The sequence below is a fragment of the Rhododendron vialii genome, chromosome 7a (genome assembly GCF_030253575.1).
Source record: "Rhododendron vialii isolate Sample 1 chromosome 7a, ASM3025357v1".
NCBI lineage: Eukaryota > Viridiplantae > Streptophyta > Magnoliopsida > Ericales > Ericaceae > Rhododendron > Rhododendron vialii.
In genome coordinates, this window is record NC_080563.1 from 5626067 (window position 1) to 5639433 (window position 13367).

The 13367-nt window shown below is 40.8% G+C and overlaps 1 pseudogene; it reads left to right on the forward strand.

Moving 5' to 3' along the window:
* The first annotated feature begins 1718 nt into the window (after positions 1 to 1718).
* Positions 1719 to 5413, forward strand: LOC131334224 (protein EMSY-LIKE 3-like; annotated as a pseudogene).
* The last annotated feature ends 7954 nt before the right edge of the window (positions 5414 to 13367 follow it).

Below are 13367 nucleotides of genomic sequence, written 5' to 3' on the forward strand. Positions count from 1 at the left end.
GAACGACCGGCGAAGAATAGCCGAGACAACCGGCAGAGTCACCGAAGCAGAGGATCCGGCCTTGGCCGGCGACGGCATCGATGCAGAAGCAGCAACGATCTTGGCATCTTCAGGCGACAGAGGGTGGTTTGTCAGGACACCCGAAGTATCTCCACCTTTGTTGTTGATTCCGGGGGAACTCACGGGGTCCGAAACGCAGCGGCGGAGAGTGGGGGCGGACAGGCGGGAATCAGGGGATGCCCAAGAGAACGGAGACGTGATTTGGAGGGGTATCTTGAATCCATCGAGGGTTTTGCCGGAGGAGAGGCATTGGCATTGTGTGTTGAGTCCATAACAGGAGGAGGGGCAGAGGGAGATTTTCTTGGAGTTGGGTTATTGGAGAGAGGGCGTTGAGGAGGAGGGGGAGGGTTTCTTCATGGAGCGGTGCGGTTGTCGGGGCGGGTATCGGCGGCGGCGGCAGCTGCGGTGTCGGATGGGGCACCGCATTCGGGGTTCTTGGAAGTGTGTGTTTTTCCGTTTCTCTGATTCTCTCTGTGAAAGTTTCTCTGTTCTTGAATGTGAAGGAAAAGTATAAGCAAGAAGTTGGGGAAGTTGAGGTGAGTGCTTTGGCGGGGTTTTTATTGGTTCAAGAATGCAACTGCCATAACGGTATCGGTGGAAATGCTACTGTACTTTGAGAATTTGGTGAATCTGGTGGTCACCCAAGCAAGTACTTCTGTACTGGATAATAGTGGATATCACTTTTCATAATCAAATTAATACTAGTATTTATTTTTTGAATTAAAAATAATATATTGTGAGAGAATGATCTATTCCGTAAAGCAAGAAATAAATACTTAAAAAATAAGAACCTTATTGGAACAGAACCTAAGGCCCCGTTCCGGAACCATAAATAAGTACTTATTTTTTAAGAAAACAATTTCAAGCTAAAAAATTATGTACTTATGCAAATAATTTTCCTATCACTATGGATCTTATTTAATAGATCTCATTGAGATCTTTAATACGGTGCAAAAAAAATTGAAAAATTATTTTTCATTTACATTATTTTTGAGTTTGAAAATGTGAAATAAGTATTTATTTTTTAAAAAAGTGTTCTAGAACGGAGCCTAAGTTTTGTAAGTATAGGATCAAATGATACATACTTGTCTTTCAGTGAGAATTTATCCCTTTCTTTGATGGTTTCCTTTCTCCAATTCTCCTTTCTCTTGTAGAAGGAAAAAGTTAGTTTGTTTTGGCAAACAGGATGATGATTAAAGTTAAATATGATGTGGGCCTCGTATAAAGTGATCATGTTCACTCATTTTTTTGTATGAAAGCTTATAGATTGTTATCAATCATCCTCTAATTTTCATAAATCAATCAAGCTATTTAATTTTATGTGTAATTTGAGATGTTTAACAATGTCTAAGTTTTAAAACTGAATTTTAACAAATTTTTATTCAACTCTAGAAGTTTATGTTGTTTAAAAAGCAGCTACTAAACTTATTTGAAATCGACGCATAATGAATGTGTTCCACTAACTGAAATAAATGTGATATATTATGAAAGAATAACTTAATAAGTGCGTAAAAAATAAAAAATTTAGCAGAACATAGCTTTAATTACTGGAGTAGAATCTTTTTATAATTTTTAATCTCTCCTTTGTGAATAATAAACGGCAACCAAACGGACCTTTGACAGTAGGCACGGGCGTCTCTTTTGTTCTACCACGGGCCGAAAAGGGGCAGTGAGATAGGTGGCGGAACTCAAACCCAACAATTAACCTAAAATCAAAATACCCCCTATAATAAAATTTCAAGTCCGCGCTTCTCAACTCCGCCTCCTCTGTACTTCAACTCCCCCTCCCCTCCGCTCCAGAGCCCTTCGATTGGTCGATTTCTGTTCCAAACGCGACGCAACAAACTCAAGAATCGTATTCGCAGTTGATTTCGAAGCTTCTGATAAAATTGTTCCCCCCGTTTTGGAGCTGTCTCTGCAGATCTAGGAAGTGTTGCTGGGTATTACAAATCTGGCGATGGACTACGGGTCCTACGACAGCAGCGGTGAGTTCATTCACCCAATCTGAAAAAAAATTTGTGCCTTTACTGTCAATTTCGATGAATTTTTTTAGGGTTTTGTAGTGATTGCACTCCTGATTTAGGGTTACGCGGGTTATGGAATTCTTTTCAGTATTCACAATTTTTGCGTTATGTTTTCCTCTCAGACTCTTTCAATTGGGGTCCAAGCTGATAAAGTTTGTACTTTTTCTTCCAATTTTAATGATTTTAGGGTTTTGTAGTGATTTCATTCCTGATTTTGGGGTTAGGTTAGTTATAATGTTATTTGAATAATTCACAATTCTTGTGATTTCTTTACGGCTCAGAGTGTTTCAATTGGGGTCCAAGCTGAGAAAGTTTCTACTTTTTCTTCCAATTTAGAAGAATTTAGGGTTTTGTAGTGATTTTATTCCTGATTTAGGGTTAGTTTAGTAAAAGTTATTTGAAGAATTCACAATTCTTGTGATTTCTTTACGTCTCAGAGTGTACCAATTAGGGTCCAACCTGAAAAAGTTTGTACTTTTTCTTCCAATTTCGATGATTTTAGGGTTTTGGGGTGATTTCATTCATGATTTAAGGTTAGGCTGGTTATAAATTTAGTTTCAGAATTCAAAAGTCTTGTGATTTCTTTATGCATCAGGTGTATGAATTTGGGTCCAATTCTGAATTTCCGGCATAACCCATAAAGAGTAGGGTCCAATCAGGAAATTTTTGTAGTTTTTCTTCCAATTTGATGCATTTATGGTTTTGTAGTGATTTCATTCGTGATTTGGGGTTAGTTTGGTTTTAAATTATCTTCAGAATTCATTGTCTTGTGATTTATTTACGTCTCAGAGCGATTTAGGGTTAGGTTGGTTATAAAATTTGCTTAGCTTTCTTGTTCCCCGTCACAAACTGGGATTTCTCACTAGCTAGTTCGTTTTGTCCGAAATATTTTCAATTTGCATTGGAATCCTCCTGTTATTTTTCGTCCTGAAATAATTGCAGGAACTGATGATGATCTTCCTCCATCACATCAAAGTAGACCGTGTTGCAGGGAATGGAAGATCTGCTATCCCCGGTTCTATCCCATACCCCAGGATTTATGGTGAAACGGATATGGAGACCCAAATTCACCACCTTGAGCAAGAAGCATACAGTTCAGTTCTAAGAGCCTTTAAAGCTCAAGCTGATGCCATTACATGGGTACTTTTTGTCATTTTGGTTGTGTGGCCTTAAATATTCTCATAAATTCAATAGGTCAGGTTTAAATCACTGCTCAATGAAATGTATTTTCTTCAGGAGAAGGAAAGTTTAATAACTGAACTGAGAAAAGAGTTGAGATTATCCAATGAAGAACATAGAGAGCTTCTAGGCAGGGTTAATGCCGATGATGTCATCCGGAGGATAAGGTCTGATAGTGTTTAAACAAGCTTTGTTGTTCTTATGGAGTGACCTCCATTTGTTTGATTTTCGGCAAGATATGGTCGTATCTGTCATTTAATGGGTAATATTTGGACAATGCCATTAGGGAATGGAGGCAGGCTGGCATGCTTAGTACTGGTCAAGCTGTCCATGATCCAGTGTCCAGTCCTTCTGTCTCAGCATCACGCAAAAAACAAAAGATAAACCAGTCCATACCTTCTCAATCCTTTGGTGCGCCCACTCCTTTCCACCTACAACCAGTGGCTGCTTCCTAACCATCTTCATCAGCTGCAAAACGAGGACCGATCGTGGGAGCCAAGGGCAAGAAGCAGAAACCTGTAAGTTAGAAGTTTTTAACTGAAGATTATAGCCATTAAGCTTCTGTTCTATCTACTTCTGGTATTCTTGTTTTTGCCTTCTATTCATCTTTACTTAACAGGGTCCGATGTTGCCTGGTGGATCTGCAACAAAGATGCAGTACCCTTCCTCAGGTCCAACTGGAAGGGGTCAACTTGGTAGTTGGGTTTCATCTGGTGCCCTCATGAGTGAGCATGCTGAAGGAGCATCTTTAGATCCTTTGGTTGGGAGGAGAGTGAGGACTTGGTGGCCAGATGACAACAATTTTTATGAAGCTGTTATTACCGACTGCAATACCGTGGTTGTAGGTTTCAGTTTCTGGATTTTATTCTGATGGTATAGATCTGAACCATTTTTCAGGGCCGACATGCTCTAGTTTACGATATTGGTACTGCAAATGAGACATGGGAGTGGGTCAATCTGGCAGAGGTAGATTTCATACTGCTTAAATATGATATGGCATTGTTTATGGCTGTGTATTTTGCAAACAACTTTTTGTTGACATTTTTCGGTTGAAATGAATGTCAAAAATGATAGTCCAGTGGAGGAGACCTCAATAAACTCCCGGAGAGAGCATCCATTTTTACTGGTCAAGGATCATGTCATGAACTCAGTCTTTCATCTATCTGATTAGTTTATGGCAACCTTCTTCGGTCCCAAAGTCATGTGTTCCAAGTTTTTAGAGCTTCTGAAGCTGGCTCTGTGTTTGGGTAAGTACCAAGTAGTTGGGCGGCGAACTTGCATTGGACTCAGTTAGGATCACGGCACCCTATAAAGTTCCGCCAGAGCTTATTCCTCTCTGAATGTGATGAGCACTTTTACTGGCGATTTCTTTCTTGGTGGATTCATTGTGGAGAAAGTTGTAGGTAGAACTCCACATTACTTGTGCGAAGTCAACTGTTTCTCGGTTGCTTTTCCAGCCACCTGCTGGTTGCGTGGTTCTAAGTGGAGGAGTTGGGAAGCAGAAATCTTCCTGCTAAGACAAGGATTGAGAAGGCATCCTATCATCTCCCTAGTAATTTATGGAGCAATGAGAAGGCTGCTCATCTCCCTCAACAGATGGGTCGTGGTCCTGGACAGATTGGTCCTCATCATGATTGCTCATCTCCCTCAATAAATAGATATTGATATGCTTGTTTGGCTGTGGTGATTTAGCGATCCTCAACGGATCCGCCATAGGTGGAGATCAGTTTTCTGCATTTTGAGGATTTTAAACCGTGCATGTGGAATTCGGACCACACGTGAGTTGTTGATTGGAACCCAGGGTAGAGCTTTCGAGGTCCATCTTTGCTGCAGGATCATGTTTGTCCGTAGGAAAAGGCATGCAAGTAAGTCATATACCTAGCTTTGAGAGATTATGTTAGGGAACATGCATGCATGGTATGCATGCAAGACCATTTCGTAGTGTTTTTTTTTTTTGTTTTTTTTGGCTGTTTGTAGTTTGATCTCTTGTAATGTGCCCCCCTGTAATGGTCTCTTTCTCTATCCATGAAAATTATGTCATCCTGTAAAAAAAAGTGAAGCCACCCAAGGGGCTAAAAGGTTGAAAATGTCTTACGTGGGAGAATTCTTGCCCATGAGATTGAGAATCTGAAAGCATCCATTCCCATAAACTTCATCAGTTGTACATCTTCCTGTTTTATCAGTTTCTCACATTTCAGTACCGTAAACTAGCTCAAAAGGATTGCAAAAAATATAGTGACACTAAAATTCATATCTATTTATTACCTAATATTCAATCTTTTACCCTATAGCGGTGATAAAAATCGATGGCTATGTCTCCGTTTCTTCGATTGGCAATTTTATCAGATCAAACAATCACATAGTTCATTAGCTTTCGGTCTGAGAAAATGCCAGGCTTCCTTAAGTTCCATTCTAACACATGAGAGACAAAATTAACCTGGATAGTTGTGGGTGAAAATATCATTCTCCCTCTGTTCATTTTTTAGAGTACAGTATTCCATTTTGGATTGTCCCTTATTAAGTGTTCATTTTGTGAAGTTAGTGGATAAAAGTTGATGCATTTTTCATTTTGCCCCTAAAAGTAGATTCCATTTTTGAAAAGTTAGTGAGTAAAAGTATAATGATGATATCTCCATAGAGGATAAGTAAGAAAAATGGAGATACAAGTTGATGTAAAGCGAGTAATGATGATATTTCCTTATTAAGTTGAAGTTTCAAAGCTAGTAACTTAAAAAGGGATAGAGTGAGTATATACTTAGACCTTTGCCACTTTCTTTCCAACCACCTTCAAACTGAACGGCACATATTGCACTCTAAATTAATCAACATAAAAATTATCCACTCCGAAATTAAAAAAATCCACAAGATATTGAAATTAAGATTAAAAGAAAAAAAAAACCCTAGTAGGCAGATGAGGCAGTTCCAAACACAAAATCAGCTGGAAAGCTAGTACGATTATAAGAAGAGGAGACCTTAGTTGCTACTGAGTCATGAGCCCATGAGTACTTTATCGTCAGATTGAGGACTAAGAGTCCCCAAAAATGATAATCTTGAAGTGCCATGCCCAATGTTTGTTTGAAAAATTATGTTTGTCACACAATGGTAACCCAAGACGGCTAGCTGTTAAAATTTGATAAGTATAAAACTATGATAGACGAGTCCCGCCCCATATCATAATGCAAGTGTGAAAATTAAAGGCCTTCTAAAAATATTGAAGACTCTTACGGCATATATCCACCTACCTCTTTTTTGTGGACTCGCTTAGCCTGATCATCAAGACCTAAGGCTGTGTTTTGACAGGGGAAATGAAAATGTGATTCTTGATCTTTAAAATTCTTTTATTTGGGTAGGACTTGAATAGGAATCTTATTGAGAAGGAATGAGAATACAATGTCATACTTCCATGATTCCAACGGTTGGAAGGGACAATAATAAGAATGTGATGTCATACTTTCAAAATTAATTCTCACATTTGAAAGAGACAAGAATAAGATTGTACGTGAACAAAGCACATGCCAATGTCCCTTTCTATTCTGTCAACTGATTTCAAATTTCCTTAATATTGGCAAAGAAATTAATCAAACAAAGATTCCACTGACTTGTTTTTCCCTTTATATATATATATATATATATATATATATATATATATAGAGTTAGGTTCCGGTGAGGGATCCCTCATTTTAATAAAATGAGGGACTCTCCTTCCCGATTGAATTTCGATGATCCGAGCCGCTCAAAGTGATCAGAACGTGATTTTAAGGGTCCCCGTGAGAAATCAGCAAAAAAAATGACCGGGAAGGGCTTCATCCGAGCAGTTTTCATTGAACGGTTCAAAAAAAACTGCTCGGGTGACGCCCTTCCCGGTCTTTTTTTTTGCTGATTTCTCGCAGGGACCCTTAAAATTACGTTCTGCACACATTGAACGGTTCGGATTTTCAAAATTTGATCGGGAAATGAAAGTCCCTCATTTTAACAAAATGAGGGATCCCTCACTTGAAAATTCCTCTATATATATATATATATATATATATATATATATATATATATATATTCTACTAGCCTTAATTAATGATAGTCTGAGCATTATATATCTTTGTGCCAAATTAGGAAACTATTATTCAATAATATTACTGTATTGGCGAAATAATAGATGCCTTTGTTTTATATTACCATGGCGTACACATTTCTTTCAGTCCATTAATAAATAATTTTACACGTGGTCAGAAAAATAAAATATGCCAAAATGTGAAGAAAACTGTGGGAATAACAACTACATAAAAATTACTAGTGGCAACCCGTGCATATTTTCTGTCTTTAAATTTACGACTATCGATTAGTACAATCTTTTTCGTTACAAACTCATAACAAAATCAATTACCTTGATCCAACATATAAAAAGCTAGTCACTAACCCTACTTTTATTGGACAACCAAAACCTTCATTTATTATTAAAAAATGGGAATAAATATCTGTAAACAAAAAAAAAAGTAATAACCTTTTGCAGAACGAATGAAACACATTTGAAGTCTTGCATACAACTATTCTGATATCGATATGCCACTAAAAACTTCTTCGTACGCAATATTTTTTGTGACATCATATGACTCTCTTGCTCGTTAACAATCAAGATCTTTAAGCCCGATGGAATAGTAACACGTGACACAGCTGCACATTGTTCGATCATGAGAGAAGATTGGATTTGGAAGACGAAGGCCCGCATTCTTTAAATTCTAGGGTTAAGTTTGTCAAATACTTTTGACATATATACTACAATAAAGTGCAACTTGAGAGACATTACTATAACCTTTTATTCTTTTTCCAATATCAGAGTGGAACATATCGGTTTTTTCGTTTTGACGGTAAATGATCGATATGGCTGTCGTAGAGAGGGTTGCCAAGGGATATGGCTGTTCTCAAGGTCTTTTTTCACCCGTGGAGTGGGGATGCTTAAAATGATCGGGTCTATGTTTAACTTTTCAAGAGGGAAGAGATTTAAATTTTGAAAAAGGGGAGAGGTTTCCTTTTAATAGCCAGGGTCGGGTAAAAAATTAGCCAAGGTCGGGTCAAAAATTTCCTTATGTGATACTATCATATATGGATTGGTCAAGTAATAAATTAGTATGTATTTTTTTCAAACCTAAAAAATGAAAGATAGAAGAACTTTTATTGAGAAAAAGCCACGTAGGAGAGAGAGTGAATGAGAATGCTCCATTTTATTTTTGGAAATAACATTTGCTTGTATAGATGAATTAGACAAGATTTCAACATCTCCGTTTTTTTTTTTTTTTTTGAAAGGTACAAATTACAAACCACAGGAAATTACATCTATTGTGTGAGAGTACGCGAGATAACCAAGCTCAACATTCACTATAAGCCTAACTCAACTACAAGCCTCATTAAGAGAAGAAATAACTCCAACAAATACAATATCTCCGTTCATAGAAATAATGGTTAACCAAAGGAAAATGAGTTGTAAGTACAACTTACGAGTCTACTCTTTCTGATGCCTTTCAACTTTGATTTGGGGGGCACGGTTCCACAGCAAAACATCCTTTTAGCTCCTCAGTTCTTGGAGGTATAGGTGGGCCACCGTTTCAGTGGTATTTTGAGAGCACCCGACCACTTTGTGCATATATTGCCAAAGGTTAGGTCTGTTTCCAATCCTCCCCGTCCATACCCGTAATGATTGAGAACTAGATGGATTCTATTATTGTTGTTGTTGAACTACTGCCATCCCTTGATCAATTTTCAATACCCAAGCGAAATTTCTCCAGCGTCGCGTATATTTTAGCTCTTGGACTAATTGGTATGGCAGTTAGGTCAAGGAACATGATGGGAAGTTAATAAGAATTTGAATGGTAATAACTTGCAACACCAGCATCAATTTAGAAGAGAAATAATTTAATTTAGGATGCTAAGAGCATTTCCAACTTGACCCATTTTAAGACCCAAATTTAAAATTTGGGCAAAATCCACACACACAAAAAAAAAAAAAAAAACCCTTTCCCATCTTTCATCCAAACCCTTCCCCGTTTTGGGTTTTTCCCATTTCTTTTCCCAAATTTAACACACCCAAGTCTCTCCCCATTTTTTTCCCTAATATTCCAATGGCTTTTTTCTCTTTTCAACAACTCCTTCCATGCCATTATGAAAGCATGGCGTCTACGACGCCATGGCTTTCCCAAGCTTGGATACCTCTCTCTCTCTCCTTGGATATCTGAATGCTGAAGTCTCGACGATCTCTTCCTATTCTCTCAGGAAGAATTCTAAAGTTGGTTGAGGAATAAGAACTGCGTCGTTGATGAGAGATGTGTGCTATACCCTTTTGACCGAAATTGTTGGGAAAAAAAAGGAGGAAAATAGTCTTGAAAGCTTAAAAAAACGCTACTCCATATTTGGGTAAAAGATTATTTTGCCCTTGGAGTGAATCTGACCCAAAATGGGTTTTTACCCAAATTGTGAACCTGACCCAAAATGGATTTGTATCCAAAATTTAGTACAAATTTGGATCAAGGCTGGAGATGCTCTTAGTTGCATTCTTTTGATTTTTTGCTATCTTTACTTCACTCTGCACTTTCTGTTTCCTCAAAACTTCGTTAATTTTATTTGGAATTTGTTCTTCTTCTTTTTTCCTTATAATTATTCCAAAATTCAACAATTATATTAGCCTCCTCCAATAAAGTTCCAGTTACGGAGGAAATTTCAACAGTAAATAATGCTGTGATTTTGAGTTCTGTATGATTTAAATGCAGTCGGCCTTGGGAAAGATATCGTGAAAGAGAAAATGGAAGATCGAGTAATGAAGGCAACTTAAGAGCAATGAGTGGCAGCTTGCAGACAGAGACTGGCACCAGCAATTCTTCTTTGGCAACTATGCCTTCAGTTGTTCTTGCCGGATCTCGGCCTTTTTCAGGCCAAATTCCTACAATTCTGCAATCGCGTGACCGTTTAGATGACGGTGGCAGTAGTTACGAAGAAAATTTTGATGGAAGCAAGGACTCGGGTGACACAGGGAGTGTTGGGGATGCGGACCTAGTGTTTGCATTAGATGGACAACAAGGTGGGGTGGGGTCAGCTCAAAGACATGGACCAAGAGGGAGCAAGCCATCTAGGCAGATGATTGAGCGGAGAGAACGCGATGCCACGCACGAAGGAAAATGGGAGAGAAAACATTACTAGAACCATGTAAGATTGAGAGAAGTGCATAGAGCATAGAACGTGTAATGACGTAATGTAACTGAACTTGTGTAACGTAGTTGAAACTTTTGGAATGTAACTGCAGGTGATGTGATGTGATGAGCTTGAGAAAGTGAGAATATTGTGGAATACATGTTTGTAGAGCAGGTTGTAGCTGTTATATAAACCCATGTAGACTCTTGCAACAGTTTAACGAGTCTTTATGATTTGATTTTACTTCGAGTTCGGAACTTCATCATGTTGAATGAGTACTGGTAGGAAGGTTGTGTAGCAGACCGAGCAGAATGGCTCGTTCCATTCCGAGCGTGATCTAGTAACCGTGGCCGAGGGTTCCTTTTGCCGAGGGTTCCTCTAATTACATCTTTTTTAATACTCCATTCCCTACACCTGCTCGGGAAGGAGGATACGATCGTTTCGATAGCCGCCGAAGGTCCCACAACATGCTCGGTGCCGAGCATGGCTTGGCCGACGGTCCAGCTCATCCGCGTCAGAACGGCATTCATGGCTATGATGATGGTCGTGATGTCATCCGAACGGTTATGAGAACAATGATGGTGGCACGTGAAGGTGCCAGCTCATCATGAAAACGGTTGCAAAACCCTAAACGTGATGCAACAGTGACATCAGCCGACGCGTGTCGAGCGTTGGTGCAATCTTGGAGACCAAGCGAAGGGTTTCCTATAAATATCCCATTATGCCTTCTTGGAAGAGGTACGCGAAAACAAAACCCTAGCTCCCAATCTCTAAATTCTTCCTTGCAAGAAAACTGACTCTCGCACCGGAGGGCCATCCCGGAGAACCTCCGGTGTGGTCTCTTAGTCGTGCTTCGTTTTGCAGGACTGGGCAAAAGAGATAAAAGCTATCCCCAAACCAACATTCAGAGAGGACGAACCACCCAAAATGGAGCCCCACAATTTGGTGAACCCGACGTGAAACTTGATTTTCAGATCCACGGCGGCTCCTCCACCTCGACCGCCTCGTTCGTACCTAAAAACCTCACCCCCTCGAGATCTCCACTAGTCTCCTCCAAAGAAAAATGGGCGGAGCACCACCACCACCTCCTCTTTTCCAACCCCTCAGCTCCTCTTTGCACATCACCTCTGAGACCGGTATCAACGCTGCCTCCCCATCTCACCCTCCTGGATTTACTCCTCCAGGCGTAAGCTCTTCCATCCAACGTCCAGTCGGTCTGAGCGAAGATGCTCTAGCATACGTTCAACTGCTAGAGCAGCAACAAGAACAGACCAACGCTGATGTAGCCGTCCTACGACTGGAGATCGAAAGAATTAAGGCCAAAGAATTTCCAACGGTCTCCCACTCTGGATCTCAGGATCGGCGCCGGAGAGGAAATTTGCCGCCCCTTCCACCTTTGGGTATTGATGCACGGCCAAAAAGAATCTCAGTCCACGACCGCCTGGACCCACCATTGACAGACCATCGAACTGGGGACAGCGCTCGCCTTAGGCAGCAGCTCTCACCAGTTCATAAACGTCTCGGCAATGGTGCGGGACATACAGGCAGAGAAGGACGACGAGAGGGGAGCCCGCATACTGTCTTCTCCAGTTCATCGGCTGGAGACGAATACTCCCACGGCTCCCAAAGCTACGATACCGTGGAATTCCAAGACAACGATCAGGCTCTCATCCCATACAAATCCGAACGGCAAAGAAGCCGAACGCCGAGAAGAAACGGGAAAGGTCCCCAAAGCCATCGGATCGAACACGATGAAGTCCCTCGGGAAAAGGCCTATGAAGGACGAGCAACAAATTCAGTCAGCGCTCGGAGGCTAAACCGTGAAAGAAGTGTAAGTGTCGTCGTTCGGCAAGACGATCGCCCTAGCCGACGAAGAGTTTACCATACCGAAAATCTTCCAGAAGAAGACTACGGAAAGGTCCCCATAGAAAAGAGGGAGAGGGGATTCCAACGTCGGCAGGATGAGAACGAAGGAAAACAAAGAGAACGGGAATGCCGAGCATCAAAGAAGTCTCGAAACGCTCGGGAAGGTCTTCCCCCTCGGCCAACCCACGAGTACCAATTGAAAAAGCTGACAGAATCACCCTTCTCGGCAAAGATCCAAGCCACCTTGCCGAAGCTAGGTCTACATCTTCCAAAATTCCAGAAGTTCGATCCCAGCACGACCGAGGCATACACCCATCTCATCAGCTACAGAAGCACCATCTCATGCGTCACCGACGATGATGCCATCATGTGCAAAGCATTCCCCTCAAGTCTTGGGCGCCTCGGCTTGCTTTGGTTCAACCAATTGGAGGCTGGATCGATCCATAGTTTCAAAGAGCTTGAAAGAGCTTTTAACTATCGGTTCATCACTAGCAACAAGCAAGCTAAGGAAGAAGATGCCTTATCCCAGATGAGAAAGAGGCCCGGCGAGACGCTTCGGAAGTATGCCGAACGTTACTGGCAGCTATTTAACGAGATACCCGGTGTTGATCAATACTGGGCGGCAAGGAATTTTAAGAATGGTTTGGAAACTGGAAGCAAGATCTTGGATGAGCTGGCAATAAGAGCGCCTCATGGAATGAATGAGCTAATGAGGACGGTAGAGCAGTTCTGTTCCTACGAAGAGTTCCTTGCCGAGCGAGAACTTCAAGGAGGACAAAACTCAATTATACCTCAAAGCCTTCATGTCCCCACGCCCCAAATCGCACCACCGAAGCCTGTGGTCGCTGTCCAGCCGAAGAAGCAGGTCAACACAGTCAAGGTGGCAGACAAAAAGGGGCCGAAAGCTCATGACTATGTGGCTGAAACCACAGTTTTCAAAGAGCCAATTTATTTCCTCCTCCGTACGATAGAGAGGGAACCGTTCTTTGTCTGGCCGAACCCTCCCAAATTGAACACCGAAGAAGGAAACAATAACAATCGGAAGAGATGCTCGTACCATAATGAGCT